At 34.9% G+C, this 22,190-nt stretch overlaps 1 pseudogene; it reads left to right on the top strand.

Moving 5' to 3' along the window:
- The first annotated feature begins 1,498 nt into the window (after window positions 1-1,498).
- On the top strand, window positions 1,499-17,322 carry LOC140842973 (uncharacterized; annotated as a pseudogene).
- Window positions 17,323-22,190: the final 4,868 nt, after the last annotated feature.

Here is a 22,190-nt window from a genome sequence, read left to right as displayed (position 1 = left end):
ATCGGATCATTGGATGTACTGCCCTGTTCTGGTGCTCGACCTGCTACTGGCTGCGGTACTCGTCGAGGCGGCATATCTGATTATCAAACAGATTAGTACATAATCTATATAATCTGTCTCAGCCCTCCTCTGATCCAGAATCGGTTCTGATTAAGTATTTGCGAATACATGCTGTAAATCAACTCAGATAACAAGACAACATGTAATAAGGAAAGCAATAAATCATGCTAGCACAACAAAAGCAAGGAAGAAGAGTCGATCTACCCCGCTCATTCTATCCTATTTCAGTCTACAGAACCTACTGCTCTAATACCACCTGTTGTGGGGACCCGGGCTCTAACTCATTTCTTTTTGGGATTAATTGGATCTTTATTAGAAAATGTGGGTCAAAATTGTGCATTTAACATTCTAAATAAATGTATATAAATCATACCCAAAACTATCCTCATTTTATTTCATCAAACAAGATACATGTCTTGTTTCATTCCATATATACAAACTAGTGTTCAATACCAACTACAAACCACAAGTAGTACATGTCTAGTAAGAAACCACTAGTAATCTTCTTCTACGCCCGTAATCTCTACGCTATCTCGATCTCTCATCTCTGTCGCGACCTAGATCCTGAATGTTGATTCGGGATTACACAACTCGAGTTATACTTGAGTTATATTTGAATATACAAATTGTAAAAATAATACGATATGCTCATATGATGAGTATCATGAAACTCATATTTGCAATACTGTATATTCTAAAAATTTCCTAGTCGATTCAGCCGCAGCTAAGAAAGATATAGGCCGCTCGAGTTCGAGACTAGTATCTGCGATGTGAGTACCATGTTTCATTGGTAGGGGACATTGTGATGTCTTAGCATGCAGATAGGTACTCCTGGTAGAGTGCACTGAACAACCCTCCATGAAGGACTTTCCAAGTGGTTCTCACTTATCAAGTAAAAACGTCCTAGTTTTTGGTTGTACACCATTAGTCCTTATGACCCGGGACAACATTGAGACTCTATATGCTAGCATTGCACTTTGACTTGTTTACCGACTCCCATGGGGACATCAGGTGGCAAGGTTGGGTGTTTTGTCGAAACATATAGGACGATGCATTGTAGTCGGGGATTCACCGCTTACCTTCGGGTATGGATATCCTATGTGATCTCATGTGTATGCAATTTGAAATATCTGATCAGAGTATGGTGGTAATTAAGAAAGGGGTTTCTTAGATTACACCATCGATGCAACTACGACATGACACATAGTATCGATTCATTGACAACTCTCGATATACCAATGGTTATCGAATCGGTCGGGGTATATGAGTTGAAGGGACCGTACTGTACGCTACCCATAATTAAATGGTTCTTGCAGGCACTATCATTTGATACCTAGGGAATCATGTAAGCGATGCTTCTAGGCGTTTAACATGATTGGTTGGGTACTATCAGACTTGAGTTCTGACGTTCTTATTATCATGTAGTTGATAAGTAAGAATGGAGCAATTGGGGTATGCACGTATAAGGACAAGTTTAGTCCGAATCACGTGGAGATGTGAACTCACGGCTAGTTGTATCAATGAACCATTGAGGGTCACACAAGTGCTAACTTTTTAGATCCCGTTGAGAAGTAAAATAGTTCAATGTGTTGAACGGCTTATAAAGGAGTTTATAAGCATAAATAAAATAGAAGTATGACTTCTATAAGGAGAATGTAACTTTTAATTTGAGGAATTGTTCCTAAATTAAAATTTGACCAAATAAATAATGTATTTGAAAATTGTGATTTTCATAAACATTATTATGGACTAAATTAAATTAGTGGTCCTAGAAGAGTACAAATAATTAAATTAATTCAAGTGTTAGATTAATTAAACAACATTGAGCCTTGTAGAGCCCAATTAGAAATAATTATTAAACTAGTGGGTTTGAGTAAAATCAAGAAAAGTTTTAAATGGACTCAAATGTGTTTTAAACATTTAAATAAATCCATGGGCCTTGTAATTGTTACAATCCCAAATAGAATTGCATGCATGGGAGGTGAAGGGTTGGAGACAACGTTTTCAATGTTCAAGGCTTGGCATGCTAAAAGTGGTTTTAGCTTTTTACACTACCAAGACAACTCATCCTCCCATTCATTCATCACCATATGGCCGAAATTTCTATCACCTTTCTCTCCAATTTTTCTTCAATTATTGGTTGAGAAAATATACATTTCTCAAAGATAAATGCTATAATTAGAGTGGATGTACCTAGTTGGTGGTGGATGTACCTAGTTGGTGATGGACCTTATTTCAAGGAAAGAAGGAAGCTTGTAGATTGTCATCCTTCAAGAGCTTAGTTGTTTATCAACTATGTTGGAGCCATAACATCAATCTTTGTGATTGATAGGTAAAACTTCTAAACACCCTATTTATGACATATTGTGTTTTTGTATTTGCTACACACTTTGTTGGGTGCTCGGTTTTCTTGCTCTTGAAAATGTATGATTTTCGTTTTTAAAATTCCGTTGCGCAATCGGCACCGTAACCGATCCTCTTTCATGAATATCTGGCATTTCTCGCCGTACAAATAATGTCTCCAAATTTTCAACACAAAGACAACAACAGCTAACTCAAGATAATGAGTCGGGTAGTTCTTCTCATGCACTTTAAACTGTCTAGAGGCATAAGCTATAACCCGACCGTTCTGCATCAATACTGCGCCAAAACTGAGCTTAGAAGCATCGGTGTATAGCATAAAATTGCCTTGCCCTGTTGGCATGGCTAACACTGACGCTATGATAAGAGCTTGCTTCAAAGTATCAAAGCTCTTTTGACACTCTCCACTCCATACAAATCCACTCCATACAAATTTAACATTTTTCTTAGACAATGAAGTTATCGCCGGATAACTCCGGTGAGATATAAATATCCCAGTATAAACAATGTAAACATGCAGTCATATAAAAGCATATACGAAAGCATATAAGAAGTATTCATAACATGTCTCAACTCAGAACATAAATTCATATCAAATATTCAATAATCATGAATGGCATAAACAATGTAAATCAACATGTCATATCAGACTCAACTCAACCGACGCGTCGTCATCAGACTCGACTCCACTGACGCGTCGTCTCAGACTCGACTCATCTCTATCCTAGGGATCCCGATGTCTGGATATAGGTATTATATCGAATCTCAGTCGATAGGAATGAATCGATCCCTAAACGGCATCGATATAATTCATATATCAGTGTCTGGGCGAATCAGCCTATAATAAGACGAATCAGTCAATAACCCGACGAATCAGCCGGTGACTAGGCGAATCAGCCTATGACTCAACGACTCAGTAATCAATACATACAGTCAGTATCTAAGCAAATCAGTCAATGACTAGCGAATCAGCAGTCATTACATGCAGTAGCTATAAATCAATAGGCTACAAATATCAATCTTATCACACAGTAGCTATAAATCAATAGACTATAATCATAAGTCTGATCAATTGCAAATATCAATGCAATAAGTAAAAGTATGTGATTTAGGGAAACTCGAGTCAAACCTCACTCGAGTTGTGCAATCCCAACTCAACATTAATTTATACCTTTCTTTCTGATACTCTGACTCTGTCGAAGTCTCGAACTCAAAACCTGTCAATATCGATCTGACAAGAACAATATCGAGGAGTATAATATCAATACACCACTCGAATCAAATCTGTTCTGCTCAATACTTAACCTACTTCACTATCGATGGCATAACAGTATAATATCAATATACCCAACAATACCATATCAATCAGATATTAACTCTAATATCTCATATTCAATAACAACTCAATTCTGATATCAACTCGAGTCCAAAACTACTCCGAAAATCATAACAATTCCATAATCAGTCCGTTTTTTAATCTGACTTCGATTCTATGATGTCTAATATGTCAAGAACAACATATATGAGTTCCATTCAATTCTGACAATATCATAATTTCAAAGCATGTCAAAACGTAGTAAAACTTACGTCCAGTTGTAGCCTACGTTGCTAGGAACTCGATATCGAAGTCGGATTCAAAATCAGACGGACGGATTTCTCGCAAAAGGCGTAAGGATTTTCTCCTTTCTTCTTCAGACCCTTTTCTGAATGAATTTCGAATGGATTACCACCTATATATATCATTGCATGCATGTCAAGAGGTGGCGCATTCTTTGCAAGGCACGTCGTACCGCGGGTGTGGTAGGTGTAAGACCGCGGGCGCGCTCATGCGTCGACAATCTTATCCATCTTGCAATTGCACGACCGCGGGTGCGGTACATGTCGAGACCGCGGGTGCGGTCCCTGCTAACACCGCGGGTGCGGTGAGGCTTCGGCCTCCTCTTCACAATTTCATTAATATCGACCGTGGGTGCGGTCCTTCTTCAACTGCAGGTGCGGTCTTGCTTCGCATGCCCTCTTACACAATCTCATTTTATCAACTTAAAATCTTGGCATTACCTTTCTCCAGCTAATCCGTTCTGTCTATAATCATTTCAGATTAATCTCAAATTACTGTAATAACATCTCGGGCCTTACACAATGCTGGCCAAGAAAGCCTGACAACCCTTATGAATAAGTCTCCGTGTCTGCATGCAGGAGATCATGCGAGAGAAACTCCTCCATCTATCCGGCTCAAAGAGAAACTGCTCCAGGCCCAACGGACTTCCCAGCAGTGACCTTTTCGGAAAGTCAATAAGAACTTTGTTCTTTGTTAGCCAGTCCATTCCCAAGATAATGTCAAACTCAGGCATCGGCAACACAATCAAATCGGCATACACTAGGTGACCTTGCAATTCGAGATTAATGTCTCTGACCACGCTAGTAGCTGATAACTCTTTCCCTGATGGTACTGTCATTGAATAGTTCACGTCGAGTCCAATGGAATGGACATCCAAATGATTAGCGAACGTCTCCGAGATAAAAAGTGAGTAGCCCCAGAATCTGTCAAGGCCTTCGTGGCTACTGTCTTTATGAAAATATTTCCTGAGAGACATAGCACAACAAATCAAAATTATATCCCAAAATACTAATCTTACCCTCAAGCATAATAGAAAATCTCTACACGAGTCACCAAAAATACTATCACACTAATAATCCCAACTCAAATTTGAAAAATGCATAGCAAAAATAATACGGTGCTGAAATATATAGGTTACCCGTCAGAAGAGTCGTATCTGGGTTCGCCTCCTCAGCCTGCATGGCGAACACTCTCCCCTGGGTAGGCTACCTCCACTGCGGGAAGTCCTTTAGCATATGATCATTGGCTCCTGATAAAGATAAAATATTGTATACTAATTAAATGTTTTATTATATAAATATATAGTTTTTGTTTTATTAAATGTTTAAATATTATATGTTTTATAATAAATTTTATAAAATATAAGTTGTTGTGTAATTATAAGTTTTTACTATTTTTACAGGTTAGATAAAACACGAATAAACTTGGCGTTGCAAATGAGATTAAGATGATTCTTGGTCCTGTAGAAAGTTGATATTAATATCTACAATATTGATGGAAAGCATGAGATAAAAATCTTCTCACAAGTGGGATCAAATTATGCTACAAATAAAGTTACCAAAGGAGTGGCAGTTTTACCATGCTCTAGTTTTTTGACCATATCTCTTAATTTACTTGGTCAAATAATATGAGAAAAAATACCACAATTAGACAACTCAATTATCCACATGTTTCTTTTTATGTGAAAAAAGCAAATTCGGAGAAGAAGATCTTCAAAAGTGATGTGTAATATAATATTAATTTCTTGGAACACCAATGAAGACTTATGTGTAAAAAATAATATTTTATTTGTGGTTGTCTCCCCAAATTTGGCTATAAATAAGGGTGCATTGTAATGTATTAGGATATCCCTCATTCTATGAACAAACCTTTGAGTTCATAATATTTCTCTCTATATTTTTCCTTTATTTCTTCATTTAAATATAATTAGCATGTTAATTTCATATTCAAAGTTTTACACTTTGAATAATGAATAGCTAACTTCCTAAAGTTGAGATGATAAGGTGAAACTCTTGGCATGATAATAAGGTTATTATAAGGTAAGAATCTAAGTTTTATATTATTTAATCATTATTTATTGTTTATATTATATTTATTTCTTTAAGCATTTTTATACCCTACTTATAAGTGGGAGTTTTGATTTATTGTTGCTATATGTTACACTAAATTCTTGGAGCCATTTAAATGTTAGTTTGGTATCACCAACCATTTAAAGTGGATTCCTTGATTTATTATATATAAATATATTATAATATTAAATTCTTAGAACCATTTAAATGTTAGTTTGGTTTTACCAACCATTTAACTTGGATTCCTTGATTTACTATATATAAATATATCATAATAATATTTTCTTGGTACCATTTAAATGTTAGTTTGGTTTTACCAACCATTTAAAGTGGGAACCTTGATTTAGTGTTTACAAATATATATATATATATATATATATATATATATATATATATATATATATATATATATATATATATATATATATATATAGCACAATAAATACTTGACCACATTTATAAGTTTTGGTATATATTTTATATTTATGAGATAATAATTTATAACATAATATAAATATGATTATTTAATATATTGGAACCATTTTATTAAGTGGATTTCAATATTGTTCGTTAATGTTAACTTTATTAAAATACCAAGAGTGGATCCTTTAATCTCAACCACTTAAATTAAAATTTGAACAATTAAAATTTACCCATTAAATATTCAAACAATTAAAATTAAAAAGAAACAAAAAGAAAAACAAAACAAAAAGACATTGTAGTGGACTTGTAATTACCTTAGCTTCCCTGTGGATACGATATTCGGATTCACCGAATTATATTACTTGTGGACAACCTGCTCTTGGGAGTGCAACAATCAAAGTCGCAACAATTTTTTGGCGCCGTTGCCGGGGAAGTATAATTTAATTTCAAGTCTATTTAATATTGTTTATAGTTTATTTTTCTTTAGTTGAATTTTTATTGCTTTTGTGTGTTTTTTTTTCTTTTTCTTTTGCATTTGCATGAGCATTTGGTCACGTACACTTAGTGGTCGACTCATTCGAAACAACCCTTTATTTTTACAAAACATGGCGGAAGAACCCATCCAAGAAAATGAAGATGAAATTCAATCTCAACATGATCATGACAGACGAAGAACACTTAGAGATCACATGAATCCTACACGTACTAGTGCACCTTCATGTCTAGTTTTTCCCCCTGATGCATCTCATTTTAATTTTAAGTCTGGTATTATCCAACTTTTACCCAATTTTCATGGCTTAGATCCTGAAAATCCATACATGCATTTACGAGAGTTTGAAGAAGTGTGCAACACATATAATGATCTAAATTGTAGCATGAACACCATTCGACTTAAGCTTTTTCCTTTTTCTTTAAAAAATAAAGCTAAAACTTGGCTACAAAATCTTAGATCAGGATCCATTCGAACTTGGGATGAATTGCAACAACAATTTTTGAAAAAGTTTTTTCCATCTCATAGAACAAATTCTTTCAAAAGGCAAATCATCACTTTCACTCAAAAACAAGGAGAAACTTTTTATCAGTGTTGGGATAGATACAAAGAATTGCTTGATCTTTGTCCACATCATGGTTTTGAAATTTGGAGAGTTGTTTCTCAATTTTATGAAGGCTTAACATCTAAAGATAGGCAAATGGTTGAATTTATGTGTAATGGAACATTTGAAGATAAAGATCCAAACGAGGCAATTGAGTATCTCGATTCATTAGCTGAAAATGTTCAAAATTGGGACACTATAGGTACAATCGATCCCTCAAACAAGATTCAATCTCCTACATCTGGTGGAGGTATGTACACTCTGAAAGATGAACATGATCTTCAAGCTAGATTTACCTCTTTGGCAAGAAAAGTTGAGGCACTTGAATTGAAAAAGAATGGTCAATTAAAATCTGTTCAAGAAATTGTGTGTCACATCTGTGATACAAGTGATCATTTTACAAAAAATTGTCTCACTTTGCCAACTTTTAAAGAATGTCTCCATGAACAAGCCAATGTTTTGAACAATTTCAAAAGGCCAAATTTTGAACCATTTTCTCAAAATTACAATCCAGGTTGGCGAAATCATCCAAATTTTAGTTGGAGGAATGATAATGCTGCACAATTTTCACAACCACATTTCCAAAATCAACAAAATTTTCAAAATTATGCACCTTATGTTCCTCCACTTAAAAGAAATTTGGAAGATACATTGAATTCTTTCATTGCAAAGCAAGAGTCTATCAATACTCAAACTGCTCAAACCATGACAGATTTGAAAGATACTCTTGCTAAATTTGCATCTGCACTTAATGTTCATGAGAAAGGTAAATTTCCTTCACAACCTCTGCCTAATCCCAATGATCATCATTCACAAACTGGAACTTCTGGAACTCAACCGATGGATCAGGTAAAATTTGTTATTACCCTTCGAAGTGGTAAGGTTGTGGAAAAATCCATTCTTGAACCTTGTGAAGATGATGATAAATCAACTTCAAAGGGTAAGGAAGTGGAACCCATAACTTCCGAAGAGGAGGTTCAACAGACAGTGTCACCACCATTCCCTCAAGCATTGAAAAATACAAAAAAATCAAATTTGAATTCTGATATATATGATATTTTTAAACAAGTAAATGTTAATACTCCTTTATTAGATGCAATAAAACAGGTACCATCAAATGCTAAACTTTTGAAAGACTTGTGCACTGTGAAAAGAATATTGAATGTGAAAAAGAAAGCATTTTTAGCCGAACAAGTAAGTGCAATCATTCAAAATAATAATATTTTGAAATACAAAGACCCTGGTTGTCCTACTATTTCATGTATTATTGGAGACGAAAGATTAAAAAAGCCTTGCTTGATCTTGGAGCTAGTGTTAATTTACTTCCATATTCAGTTTGTCAAGAACTCAATCTAGGCCAGTTAAAATCTACTTCGGTAACACTTTTACTTGCTGATAGATCTGTTAAAGTGCCAAGAGGTATGGTAGAAGACGTGTTGGTCCAAGTTGATAACTTTGTATATCCTGTCGATTTCATAGTTTTAGATACACAACCTATCGAAGCTTGTAATGCAACTCCTGTAATTCTGAGTCGTCCATTTTTAGCAATTTCTAATGCTCTTATAAATTGCAGGAATGGAATAATGAAGTTGTCATTTGGTAACATGACCTTGGAGCTCAATGTTTTTAATCTTTGTAAGCAACCACATGACAAAGGAGATGAAAGTGAAGATGAAAATCTTATTGAAACTCTTGTGGAAGAAAACATTCAAGAAGGGAGTACTCGTGATCAATTAGATATTTGTTCAATTGAAACTGTTAAAGAAAATATTGAAATTGATCTTGATGATTTTATCAGGTATCACTCGTTACCAGGATCAGAGAAAGAATTTGATGCAAAATATGAGAACAAAGACGAACCACCCATATTGGAGTTAAAACCCTTGCCAGAAGAATTGAAGTATGCATTTCTTGGAGAAGATGAAACATATCCGGTGGTAATTTCTTCCAAACTAGAAAGTGATCAAGAAGGTAAATTAGTTGATATGCTTAAAAGACATAAAAATGCAATTGGTTGGACACTAAAAGATCTCAAGGGCATTAATCCACTAATTTGCACACACAAAATTCATTTAGAAGAAAAAGCTAAAACATCTCAACAACCACAAAGGAGGTTAAATCCACACATGAAAGATGTTGTGAAAACTGAAGTTCTCAAACTACTTGATGTTGGGATTATCTACCCTATTTCTGATAGTAAGTGGGTAAGCCCAACACATGTAGTTCCGAAAAAATCTGGCATCACAGTGATAAAAAATGAAAAAGGTGATTGTTAACAAGTCGAGTCCCATCTAGTTGGCGGATGTGTATTGATTATAGAAAATTAAATGACGCCACTAGAAAAAATCATTTTCCATTACCATTTTTGGATCAAATTTTAGAAAGAGTAGCAGGTCATCCATACTACTGTTTTCTTGATGGATATTCAGGTTATTATCAAATTCCCATTGCACTAGAAGATCAAGATAAAACTACATTCACATGTCCTTTTGGAACATTTGCATTTAGAAGGATGCCATTTGAATTATGCAATACCCCAGCAACATTTCAAAGATGTATGCTAAGCATTTTTTGCGACATGGTTGAAAATTGTTTGGAAATTTTCATGGATGATTTAACTGTCTTTGGGAATACATTTGATAATTGTCTTGAAAATTTGGAAAAAGTTTTAAAAATATGCGAGGAAAAAGGTCTTATTTTAAATTGAGAAAAATGTCATTACATAATTACTTCTGGATTTGTTTTGGGACATGTCGTGTCATCTCATGGAATTGAAGTTGATAAAGCAAAAGTTGATGTCATTGCCAATTTACCCCCTCCAAAAACCATTAAAAAAATTCGCTCATTTTTGGGACATGCTGGATTTTATAGGAGGTTTATAAAGGACTTTAGTTTAATCTCTAAACCCATTTGTAACCTCTTAACAAAAGACACTGCATTTGAGTGGACTCAAGAATGTCAAAATGCTTTTGATAAAATCATTCGACATTTAACATCAGCTCCTATCATGCAACCTCCTGATTGGTCTTTACCATTTGAAATCATGTGTGATGCGAGTGATTATGCAGTCGGTGCAGTATTGGGTCAAAGAAGAAACGGTAAGCCTTATGTGATATATTATGCAAGTAGAACTTTAAACAATGCTCAAATGAATTACTCCACAACTGAAAAAGAACTACTTGCTGTAATATTTGCATTAGATAAATTTCGTTCTTATTTGATTGGATCAACGACTATTGTGTTTACTGATCATTCTACTATTAGATATTTGTTGACCAAACAGGATGCAAAGCCACGACTGATACGATGGATTTTGTTGCTCCAAGAATTTGACATTGTGATCAAAGATAAAAAAGGAACCGAGAATGTCGTAGCCGATCATTTATCGAGACTAGTAACAATATCATCTTGTGAAATGACACCAATTAACGATAATTTTCCTGATGAACATCTATTTTCAGTTACTACTACACCTTGGTTTGCTAACATAGCAAATTTTCTTGTGACAGGAAAAATGCCACCGCAATGGAGTTCTCAAGATAAAAGAAAATTTTTGAATGAGGTAAAAAACTTTTATTGGGATGATCCGTATCTGTTCAAGTATTGTCCGAATCAAATTTTTCGACGTTGCATACCCGAAAATGAGGTAAGTAGTGTCATTAAATTTTGTCATTTAGAAGCATGCGGAGGACATTTTTCTTCAAAGAAAACGGCTGCAAAAATCTTGCAGTGTGGATTTTATTGGCCCACTTTGTTTAAAGACACCCACGAAATCTGCAAGATCTGTGAAAATTGTCAAAAATTGGGTGCGATTTCAAAAAGAAACATGATGCCTTTGAATCCTATCATTGAAATTGAAATTTTTGACTGTTGGGGAATTGATTTTATGGGACCTTTTTCACCGTCGTTTGGATATTTGTATACTTTAGTTGCAGTTGATTATGTTTCCAAATGGATAGAGGCAATTCCATGTCGAACAAATGATCATAAAATCGTCATCAAATTTTTAAAAGAAAATATTTTTAGTAGATTTGGAATTCCTCGATGTAAGGCTCGAGATTTATTAGTCTTCATTGACGAAATATTCGGAAAATATGAGTATGCATAATATAGGACTTGAAATTTGATTTATTAGTCTTCATTGATGTGAAACTCGGAAGATATGAGAATGCATGACATGAAATGAGAGTTTTGAATAGGGTGAGGCCGAAACCACACCGCACCCGCGGTCCAGGAGCCACCGCACCCGCAGTGCATGGACAGAAAGTTGGGGCAATTTCCCGTAGCATCACCGCACCCGTGGTGCTAGAAGGACCGCACCCGCGGTGCAGCAACAGTGGGGTGACCGCACCCGCGGTGAGAATAGGACTGCACCCGCGGTCGTTGAATTTTGAAACATGAAAGTTCTGCCGAAGCATGAGCGCACCCGCGCTGCTAGGGTTACTGCACCCGCGGTCATGCTTGTTGAGTGAAAAATAATAACACTTGTCCCTTGCCATGCAATATATGAGATGTGTCTTCTTTTCATTCCATTTCAGAAGGTAAAAACCGAGAAGGGTCTGTGAGAAGTGCAATGATTCTTGCATTTTAGAATTGAGCTTGTGCAAAAATTATCCATCCAAACTTGAATCCGATTTAGGTTTTGAGTTCCTCTCTTCAAGGGCTTCGAAAGGATGTAAGTATGATTCATTTTCAACATGTTTCGAATTTCAGATATGAGAGGAATTATGATTTGAGTTCTAGAATATGTTCTTGAGATTATAAATGTTGTAGAATCGTAAACGGATTGATTATCGGATATGATATGCGATTGTTATGAAATTTCAGATTATGTGGTTATGGGATTATGCAGATTTTCAGAGTTAAAAAGGGGTTATGATATTGATTATGAGTTATGGATACTAGTTGATTGTTGTTTGAGTGACCGGTATTGAGAAATCACGTCGTTATGCCGTCGAAAGTTATACCGAGAATTACTATTGATGGTATATGCATTGAATTGAATTGGTGATTGATATTGTACCTCTCAACATTGCCATTTCAGATTGAAATTGACAGATTTGTCTTCGAGACTTCGACTACGACAAGACTACGACAAGAAAGGTATAATTCATGTGATTATAGGGAAGATACGACTCGAATCAGATTTGATTTGAGTTTCCCAACAAAATCACATACTAGATTTATTAATGTTTTTATCTTTTGATATGATTCGATTTGTTTATAGATTATGTGCAAATATCCTGATATGATAATGTTGTGTTTATAGATTTATATTCAAGCATTGAGATAGGAGAGTCATTGACAAATTTGTCAAAACTGGACGTTCGGTGTATCGACGCATAGGAGCAGATTTCCTCCGATTGTAGACATTCGATACAGACACGACCGAAGTCTAGGAATAAGACGTACAGTTACCCCGATTGGGAGGGTAGGTAACAGACAGTGACGTCTTATTGACCCCGGGATCCCTAGAGTAGAGTCTAGACATGATTTGCATAAGATTACATGCTGTTATAGATTGGTTTCATAGACTATGGAACCTAAGACTTGCATACATGCATGACTTTATGCTTTATGATTTTACTCTGCATATGCATGTATACATGTTTTATACTGGGATTTGATCTCACCGGAGTTTCCGGCTGTTGTTATGTCTGTATGTGTGCATAACAACAGGTGGGGCAGGATCGGGGTCACGACAGAGATGAGATCGAGTTAGAGTGGTGACTTCGGGCGCAGAGGACTGCTAGTGGTGTTCATCAGACTTGTACTACTTGTAGACTGTAATTTGTATTAAACACTAGTTTGTTTAAATGTACTAGAACCAAACATGTATTTATGTTTGATGTACTTAAATAAAGAAAGATCTTATGCTTGTTTATATACATTTGATTTAATGTTAAAAAGCAAAAAAAAAATTGACCCACATTTTCTCACAGATCCATTTAATCCCAGATAGAATTTGAATTAGAGCCAGGGTCCCCACACTCAAGCCATGTTAAGTGATGGGGGAACTCACTTTGTTAATAAACCGTTTGCTTCATTAATGAAAAAATATGGTATTACTCATAAAGTAACTACTCCTTATCATCCCCAAACAAATGGACAAGTTGAATTAGCTAATAGGGAGATAAAGCAAATTTTGGAAAAAACTGTTAACTCAAATAGAAAAGTTTGGTCTCTGCGACTTAATTATGCACTTTGGGCATATCGAACAGCTTTTAAAACATCATTGAATATGTCTCCCTATAGGTTGATTTATGGAAAACATTGTCATTTGCCTGTGGAATTGGAACATAAAGCTTATTGGGCGATCAAAACTTTAAATTCAAGCATGGATGATGCCAACAAATTGCGTAAATTGCAACTTAATGAACTTGATGAACTCAGAAATGACGCGTATGAGAATTCAAGGATTTATAAAGCAAAAAAATCAAATCATTTCATGATGAAACAATTCTTAGAAAATCTTTTGAGATTGGTAAAAAAGTTTTGCTTTATAATTCTCGACTTCACATATTCCCAGGAAAATTACGATCAAGATGGACAGGCCCATATGTTGTAAAGCATATGTATCCTTATGGAGCTGTGGATATTGAAAATCCTAAAAATGATGATGTTTTTAAAGTGAATGGACAAAGGCTTAAACCATTTTTGGAAAATGAAATCTTTCAAGAAGAATTTATTTCTCTTTCTGATCCTTAAATTTTTATGTTGCATTTAATTTTTTTTGTTTTTATTTCAGGTTTCCTTAATCTTTTTATTTTCCAGGTTAAATGGCTGATAACGGTACTCCGTGACTCTCATAGTCGGTTAAATCAATTTCCCACAATTGCTGATACAAAAATAAAAAAAAAATCATTTCTTTTCTTTTCAAAATGGATGAAATTCTCTCAAAAATTTGTAAATATTTTCCCTCTGTTTCTGAAAATGTTCTAAGAAAAATTTATGCAGGAAGGTGTGAAAGATTGAGATTGCTAATGAAAAAATGAATTCCAGAAGATATTCGTCTTGTAATAGAAGCTAAGGTCCGATTAGGAGGAGAAGTTCCACAATCATTGCTCATTCGGTATTTGCCTGGATTAGGAAAAAGCACTTATGCGAAAAAACAAAGGGCCAAAAGTTTAGGGGTTTGTCATAAGTGTGCGAGATGGACTTGTGACAAATGATGCAGATCTTTAGGATGTGTTTCCAATAACAGAGAAGATAAAATTGATTTCATTAAGAATGGGCTGAGTAAGGAGTCTTTAGATAACATCTTATTGACTCTTGAGACGCATTCTAGTGGACATGTGCATATTGAACTTCTCCGTTTATGGAAAAAATTCCAAGATGAGCGTCATAGTCTTGGGAATCCGACTAAAAAAGACCATGTTTGCCAATTTATAAGAAAATTGGATGAGAAGCATATCCTCGACTCATAGAAGACTTTGAAGTCGTTTCTGGACGTAAAACCAGAGGAAAATTGTGAGCCACAATCACACTACTGTTTATATGCATGTGTGTCATTATTGTTTTTACTATTTATTCTGTTTACAGCTGTGACCCATAGTTTTGTCATGATAACATATTACCCCTATAAAATATCTCATCTTTCTCTCTATTTTCGCAGAAAAAAAAAAGAAAGTAAAAACATGGCTGGATCCTCTGGACAAACATTGAAAAATATTTGTGTATTTTGTGGGTCGAGTCTTGGAAAAAATGAAGTGTTTGTAGAAGCAGCGAATAATCTTGGAAAGATATTGGCTGAGAGAAAAATTCACTTGGTATATGGGAGAGGTAATATTGGGTTAATGGGATCTGTTTCAACATCTGCTCATCTTGGAGGTAGTCAGGTTTTGGGTATTATTCCTACAGCTTTAGCTGAAGGAAATATTACAGGTGTTACGATTGGGGAAGAATTAAAAGTTTCTTCTATGTATGAAAGAATCACCAAAATGATTGAAAATTCTGATGCTTTTATCGCACTACCAAGTGGTTTTGGTACATTAGAAGAAATTTTTCACACTGTTTCTTGGGCACAACTTAATATCCATAATAAACCTGTGGGCTTGTTGAATATCAATAATTATTATGACAGTTTGTTGACATTTCTTGATAAAGCTGTGGAACAGAATTTCATTTCAGAAAATTCACGACGGATGCTCATCTGTGCTTCGACTGTCGAGCAATTAATTGATGATTTGGAAGCTTTTGTTCATAAGCCTGATCCGATGACAGAAAATATCAATTGGTCGCAATCAAGCAGTAAGAAAGGAAGTTGGATCATTGATTCAAACGTCGTGGATTGGTTTGCGTTTGCTTCAGTTTGTTATCTTCAATAAAATTCCAGGTGATATCTCTTTCATCATGTACTCTTTATTAATAGTTATTTTGACATTAGGGACAATGTCATATTCTGACTGGGGGGAGAAAACATAAAAAAAAAAAAAATTTAAAAAATTTTTTTAAAAGAAAAAACTTAAAAATAAAAAATATATATATTATTTTAAAATAAAATCATGTTTATTGTTTGTATCTTATTAATTTTTGCAAAAATGTCATACATTACATGTTTGAAAGGTTTAGATTAGAAATTGTAATAATCTATTTAAGTATGTTTAAATTTTTATTTGAAAAAAAAAAGTCAATTTTAATATTTTGATCACTATAAAAATATGATTTATGAAATCTTTTTTAATGTTTAACCATTGTGATAAAATCAGTTATTAAAGTATGTGGCTCATGATATACCTGATAAGAGTGCCTAAAATTTTTAAACTCACACATATTTTGTGAGTGAGAGGAGAGGATTGAGAAAACAGCTTGCGAGCCTTTATTGATCATCAGAGAGGCTATCTATTGTTTAGATCTTGTGTTCTTATTTTGAAAAAAAAAATTGATATTTCCTGAAAAAAAAAAGAAAAGAAAAAAAATAAAGATGTTGAAGATCAATGTAATTTTTAAATTACATGCTGCGACTCATTTATCTCTCATAAAAATACAAATAAAAAAAAGAAAAAAAGAAAGAAAGAGAGAAATACATTGTACAAATTAAATAAATATGTGGACAAGAAGCATAAACTTAGTCTGATTCCATGATGTAAAAAAAATCAGGAAAAAAATTTATAATAAGAACAACTGGATTTTAAATCAATGGATTTCCTATCTTTTGATTAGTTTGGCTCGTTTGTCTGTCTGCATTCTGTAAACCATTTTCCTGAGCATTTATCTGTATTCCAACTCCATGAAAGAAATCATTCTCATAAATTGAAACACTTATTAACCTGTGAGAATATGGAGTTGAGACTCTTATTAGGAATTTCTGAAGGCCATGTACATTTAACTACCTGAAAACAAGCTTTGAATTGATCAGTTCAGATTATTTTATAAATTATAATTATAATGATCTTTGTATAACTTTGACAGTTTTCAAATTTAATTTAAACACTTGGATAGTTTTGATTACATTTCTATTTAAATTAATCAATATGTTTTGTGTTGCTATTAACGTTTAAATTGCTAGGGACTAGCAATAAGCTGGTTGGGGAGTGTGATATAGATAAAATATTGTATACTAATTAAATGTTTTATTATATAAATACATAGTTTTTGTTTTACTAAATGTTTAAATATTATATGTTTTATAATAAATTGTATAAAATATAAGTTGTTGTGTAATTATAAGTTTTTACTATTTTTACAGGTTAGATAAAACACGAATAAACTTGGCGTTGTAAATGGGATTAAGATGATTCTTGGACCTGTAGAAAGTTGATGTTAATATCTACAATATTGATGGAAAGCATGAGATAAAAATCTTCTCACAAGTGGGATCAAATTATGCAACAAATAAAGTTACCAAAGGAGTGACAGTTTTACCATGCTCTAGTATTTTGACCATATCTCTCAATTTACTTGGTCAAATAATCTGAAAAAAATACAACAACTAGACAACTCAATTATCCACACGTTTCTTTTTATGTGAAGAAGCAAATTCGGAGAAGAAGATCTTCAAAAGTGATGTGTAATATAATATTAATTTCTTGGAACACCAATGAAGACTTATGTGTAAAAAATAATATTTTATTTGTGGTTGTCTCCCCAAATTTGGCTATAAATAGGGGTGCATTGTAATGTATTGGGATATCCCTCATTCTATGAACAAACCTTTGAGTTCATAATATTTCTCTCTATATTTTTCCTTTATTTCTTCATTTAAATATAATTAGCATGTTAATTTCATATTCAAAGTTTTACACTTTGAATAATGAATAGCTAACTTCCTAAAGTTGAGATGATAAGGTGAAACTCTTGGCATGATAATAAGGTTATTAAAAGGTAAGAATCTATGTTTTATATTATTTAATCATTATTTATTGTTTATGTTATATTTATTTCTTTAAGCATTTTTATACCCTACTTATAAGTGGGAGTTTTGATTTATTGTTGCTATATGTTACACTAAATTCTTGGAACCATTTAAATGTTAGTTTGGTATTACCAACCATTTAAAGTGGATGCCTTGATTTATTATATATAAATATATTATAATATTAAATTCTTGGAACCATTTAAATGTTAGTTTGGTTTTACCAACCATTTAACTTGGATTCCTTGATTTACTATATATAAATATATCATAATAATATTTTCTTGGTACCATTTAAATGTTAGTTTGGTTTTACCAACCATTTAAAGTGGGAACCTTGATTTAGTGTTTACAAATATATATATGTTGGACATGAATTTTATTGTGGCGATGATAACTAAGACCAGTAGACAAGCAGACCAGAACAATAGAATAACTTATCAGTAGCTGCTGATCTACTATAACTAAACCAGTAGAAAGGGATAACAATACAAAACCAGTAGAGAACGTTTTCTAACGTTGCTATCTTAATTGTTACCATTAAGATAGCAACATTAGAAAACGTTCTCTACTGGTTTTGTATTGTTATCCCTTTCTACTGGTTTAGTTATAGTAGATCAGCAGCTACTGATAAGTTATTCTATTGTTCTGGTCTGCTGGTCTACTGGTCTTAGTTATCATCGCCACAATAAAATTCATGTCTAACAATTTCCCCTTTTGTGGTGATGCCAAAACCGAAACAGTAGAAAGTTGTTAAATAAAACAGATAATCATTTAAACAAACGGATAATGTCAATAAAGTAATAAGAAAAAAAAATCAATCGGTTCCAATATCCCTGTAAATGATTTCTTCATTCTGAGGTTCTTGATCTCTTCTGTTAGAAGTTTCAGCCTCATCTTCTGTTTGCCTAGCTCCTGCTTGATCTCCTCTATCTTCCCCCTTTTTGGCATCAGCGGCAACCACATGGTTAAAGAAGTCACTCAGTCTGCCGGAAATATTTTGAATCCCATCGGCTAGCATCTCCAGATACGGGGTCTGAGAAGAGATGCGATTATATAATGCAGTGATAGATTGATTTTGAGAGTCAATCTTGGCATCCAAAAGTTCTACAGAAGTAGATAGTGATCGAAAGAGATCATCATGCTCAGTGATTCGAGTGAGTATATCATTTTGAGCAAGCATGATGGTGTCGTGAGTTCTCGAGATAGCTTGTCTGAAAACGACGGTTTCAGCATACATCTTGTCCATGGTCTCCTTAGTGTTATAGATGTGTTTGCCCATTCGTTCTCTGAAAGATTGAGCACCACTGAATTCCGAAATGTTTTCACAAGTTATACGTTTCACTAAAGCAGAGATGTTGTTGAGTTCGGTTTGTAGAGACTCAATCTGATGTTCCAGGTTAAATGCATCTGATTCCGGGGAGGGAGTTCGCGCAAGAATTCGTTGTTTAATCTCAGAAAAACGAGAGTTCGTCTCAGTCAAAACAAGAAGAGAGACAGTCAACGCAGTAGAAACAAGATTAGCATCCATCAAGGCAGTAGAAGGAGCAAGGTCTGCTGTGCTTTCTGCTGGAATTGTAGAAACACTAGGTTCATCAGCAATCATGGGAAGAGCAATTTCTTCAATAGGAACGGCCAAGTCAGAGGCCAAAGCTTCTTCCGTTGGTGCAATAACAGCCTGTGAATCTGAAGGTGCTTCAGTAGAAGGTGCAAAAGGCTATTCCAGAAGAATCTTCATTTCTGCTTGATGAGCAGCAGAAAACATCTCTAAATTCGGCAGTAAAGAAGTAGCATCTGGTTCTGCTATTTGTTGCCCTGGGTTAGGAGAACCAGAAGGGGGCAATGAAATAGCCGGTGCTGCTTCCAGAGTAGTGGAGACTGAAGGGATAATTGATTCAATGACTTCCTCAACCGAATCCAGTTCATGCACGGGAAATAGTGATGATGACGGAGTGGGCCTAGTCAGAGATGCAGGAGTACTAAGAGCAGCAGCCTTTGGAGAGGCTGTAGTCCTTTCCTCAACTGTCTGATTCTGTTGAAAGATTGGGACAAGGCCAACATGATAGACAATAGGCTCTCCAAAGCCTTGTTCTTGAGCAAGAAGTTGCTCACTCATATGCTTTAATCTGTCAGAAAGAATCATAATAACATTTTGATCCTGAACAGCAGTAGGAACAGCAGGATCAAAATTTGATTGAAGAACTTTCAGAACCGATTCTAATTTCTGACACTTCAGCTGATCGAGGATAAAATTCCTTCTTCGCAAGGCCTCGATGACATTTTCTGTTTTTGTCAGCTGAAAAATCTTCTTTTCTGCATTCATCATCTTGCCATAATTCCCTTTTGTTTTGAAGTAAGCAAAAGAGTGGAATAGTCGGACAGTATGCCATTCATCAAAGAAACGCATGTCATCGTTTGCAGAGGTTTCAATCTCGGCTAGATGAAGATCAACGCCGGTGGTGACAGTGGTCTTGTGACCAAAAATAGGTGGTTCTTCAACCATTTTCCCTTTGCCTTTGACAGAAGATGAAATAGGCACAATGGGTAGAAAAGCAGAAGACCCGCTTGTTGGTTCTCGAATAACTATTCCAGATGTTGGCTTCAAAACAGTAGCAGTAGAAGGTGCTGAAACAGACGCAGTAGCGTGTGCAGTCGAAAAGCAGTTGATCGAGCAGAAGGAACCGCTTCTGGAAAGACCTGTCGAATAGATACTTTCTCAATTTCAGTCAGTGCTGCTGTCTTCTTAATCTTAAGAATGGTGCGCGGTTTCTTCTTAGCTGGGGTTGGCACTGCTGGTTGAACAGCAGCAGCAGACTCTTTTGATACTGTTTTGTCTGAATCCGTCGAAATAACCACTCGTTTCTTTGAAATTTTCTTTTGAGGTTTTGAAGCCTCAGAAGCAGTTTCCCCAATTTCCTTCTTCAACGCAACAAACTCCGTCACGGTTGGCATAGGCCTTAAAGCCAGTACATTTGCAGCATCAATCATGGTGACTGAAGTAGCATCTAGATCACTGGTAGAGGCAAAACCAGCATCCTTGAACAAAGCGCTGATCTGAACAGCAAAACCAGAACTCCTCCTGACAACCATATCCTTCATAATTCTGAAAATAAAATGACTCCAGTCCACCTTAATCCCCTTAGTGATGGCAGTCATTACTTGAACCTTCTCCTTCGTCAACTTGTCGAAGGTGCCAGCTTTGATCAAAATAGCTTTAGTCACAATATCGGCCAGAATCTGATATTCTATTTTGAGCAATTTCTTGTGACAAGAAGGAGATACTTCTTCTCCAGATGCTGAGAAAGAGCTGAGTGCAACAGACATATCTGTCTTGGAAATATAAGAGAGTTCAGATGTACCTGAAAGTGGAAGGAGGAAGGTTGCTCCTAAGTGTGCGGCATCAATAGAGATAGATGCATCTCCTTGAGTATGAACAATCCTTCCTTCATGCAATGTTGCTTTAGCGTAAAATTCCAGAAGAGCATTTTTGTAAATAACTGCTGGTGCTTCCAGGAATTTCCGGAGTCCCGATTTTTCAATATCCTGAAACATTTTCATGAGATTCGCATCCTTGATGTTGAGAACCGAAGCAAAGTTAACTTGATAAGCGTTAAGAGTGTATGCTCCAGCCATTTCAAAGTATATCAAATGGATGTGAAAAGTGCTTTTCTAAATGGTCTTTTACAAGAAGAAGTATACGTCAAACAACCTCCAGGTTTTATCGATCATTTCTCTCCGCATCATGTATTTAAATTACACAAAGCATTATATGGTCTAAAACAGGCACCTAGAGCTTGGAATGACACTCTATCACAATTTTTTATTGATCATGATTTTACCATTGGAGCAGTAGATAAAACTTTATTTACTTTAGTCAAGAATAAGCACATTCTTTTAGTACAGATATGTGTTGATGATATTATTTTTGGGTCAACTAACCCCAAATTATGTGCAAAGTTTGGAAAATTGATGCGGGATAAATTTGAAATGAGTATGATGGGAGAATTAACATTCTTCCTAGGATTACAGATTAAGCAATCAGAGACTGGAATCTTTATAAATCAAGCCAAGTACACCAAGGAGCTTCTGAAAAAGTTTGGAATGGAAGCATGCTCTGCTGCTTCTACTCCAACGAGCTCATCTATTAAGCTTGATAAAGATGAAAGTGGTATTCCAATAGAGGTAACTCAGTATCGAGGTCTTATTGGTTC

The sequence above is a fragment of the Primulina eburnea genome, chromosome 10 (genome assembly GCF_022965805.1).
Source record: "Primulina eburnea isolate SZY01 chromosome 10, ASM2296580v1, whole genome shotgun sequence".
In the NCBI taxonomy this organism is placed as follows: domain Eukaryota; kingdom Viridiplantae; phylum Streptophyta; class Magnoliopsida; order Lamiales; family Gesneriaceae; genus Primulina; species Primulina eburnea.
The sequence above is the reverse complement of the archived record's forward strand: the minus strand, read 5'-3'. Positions and strand labels throughout refer to the sequence as shown.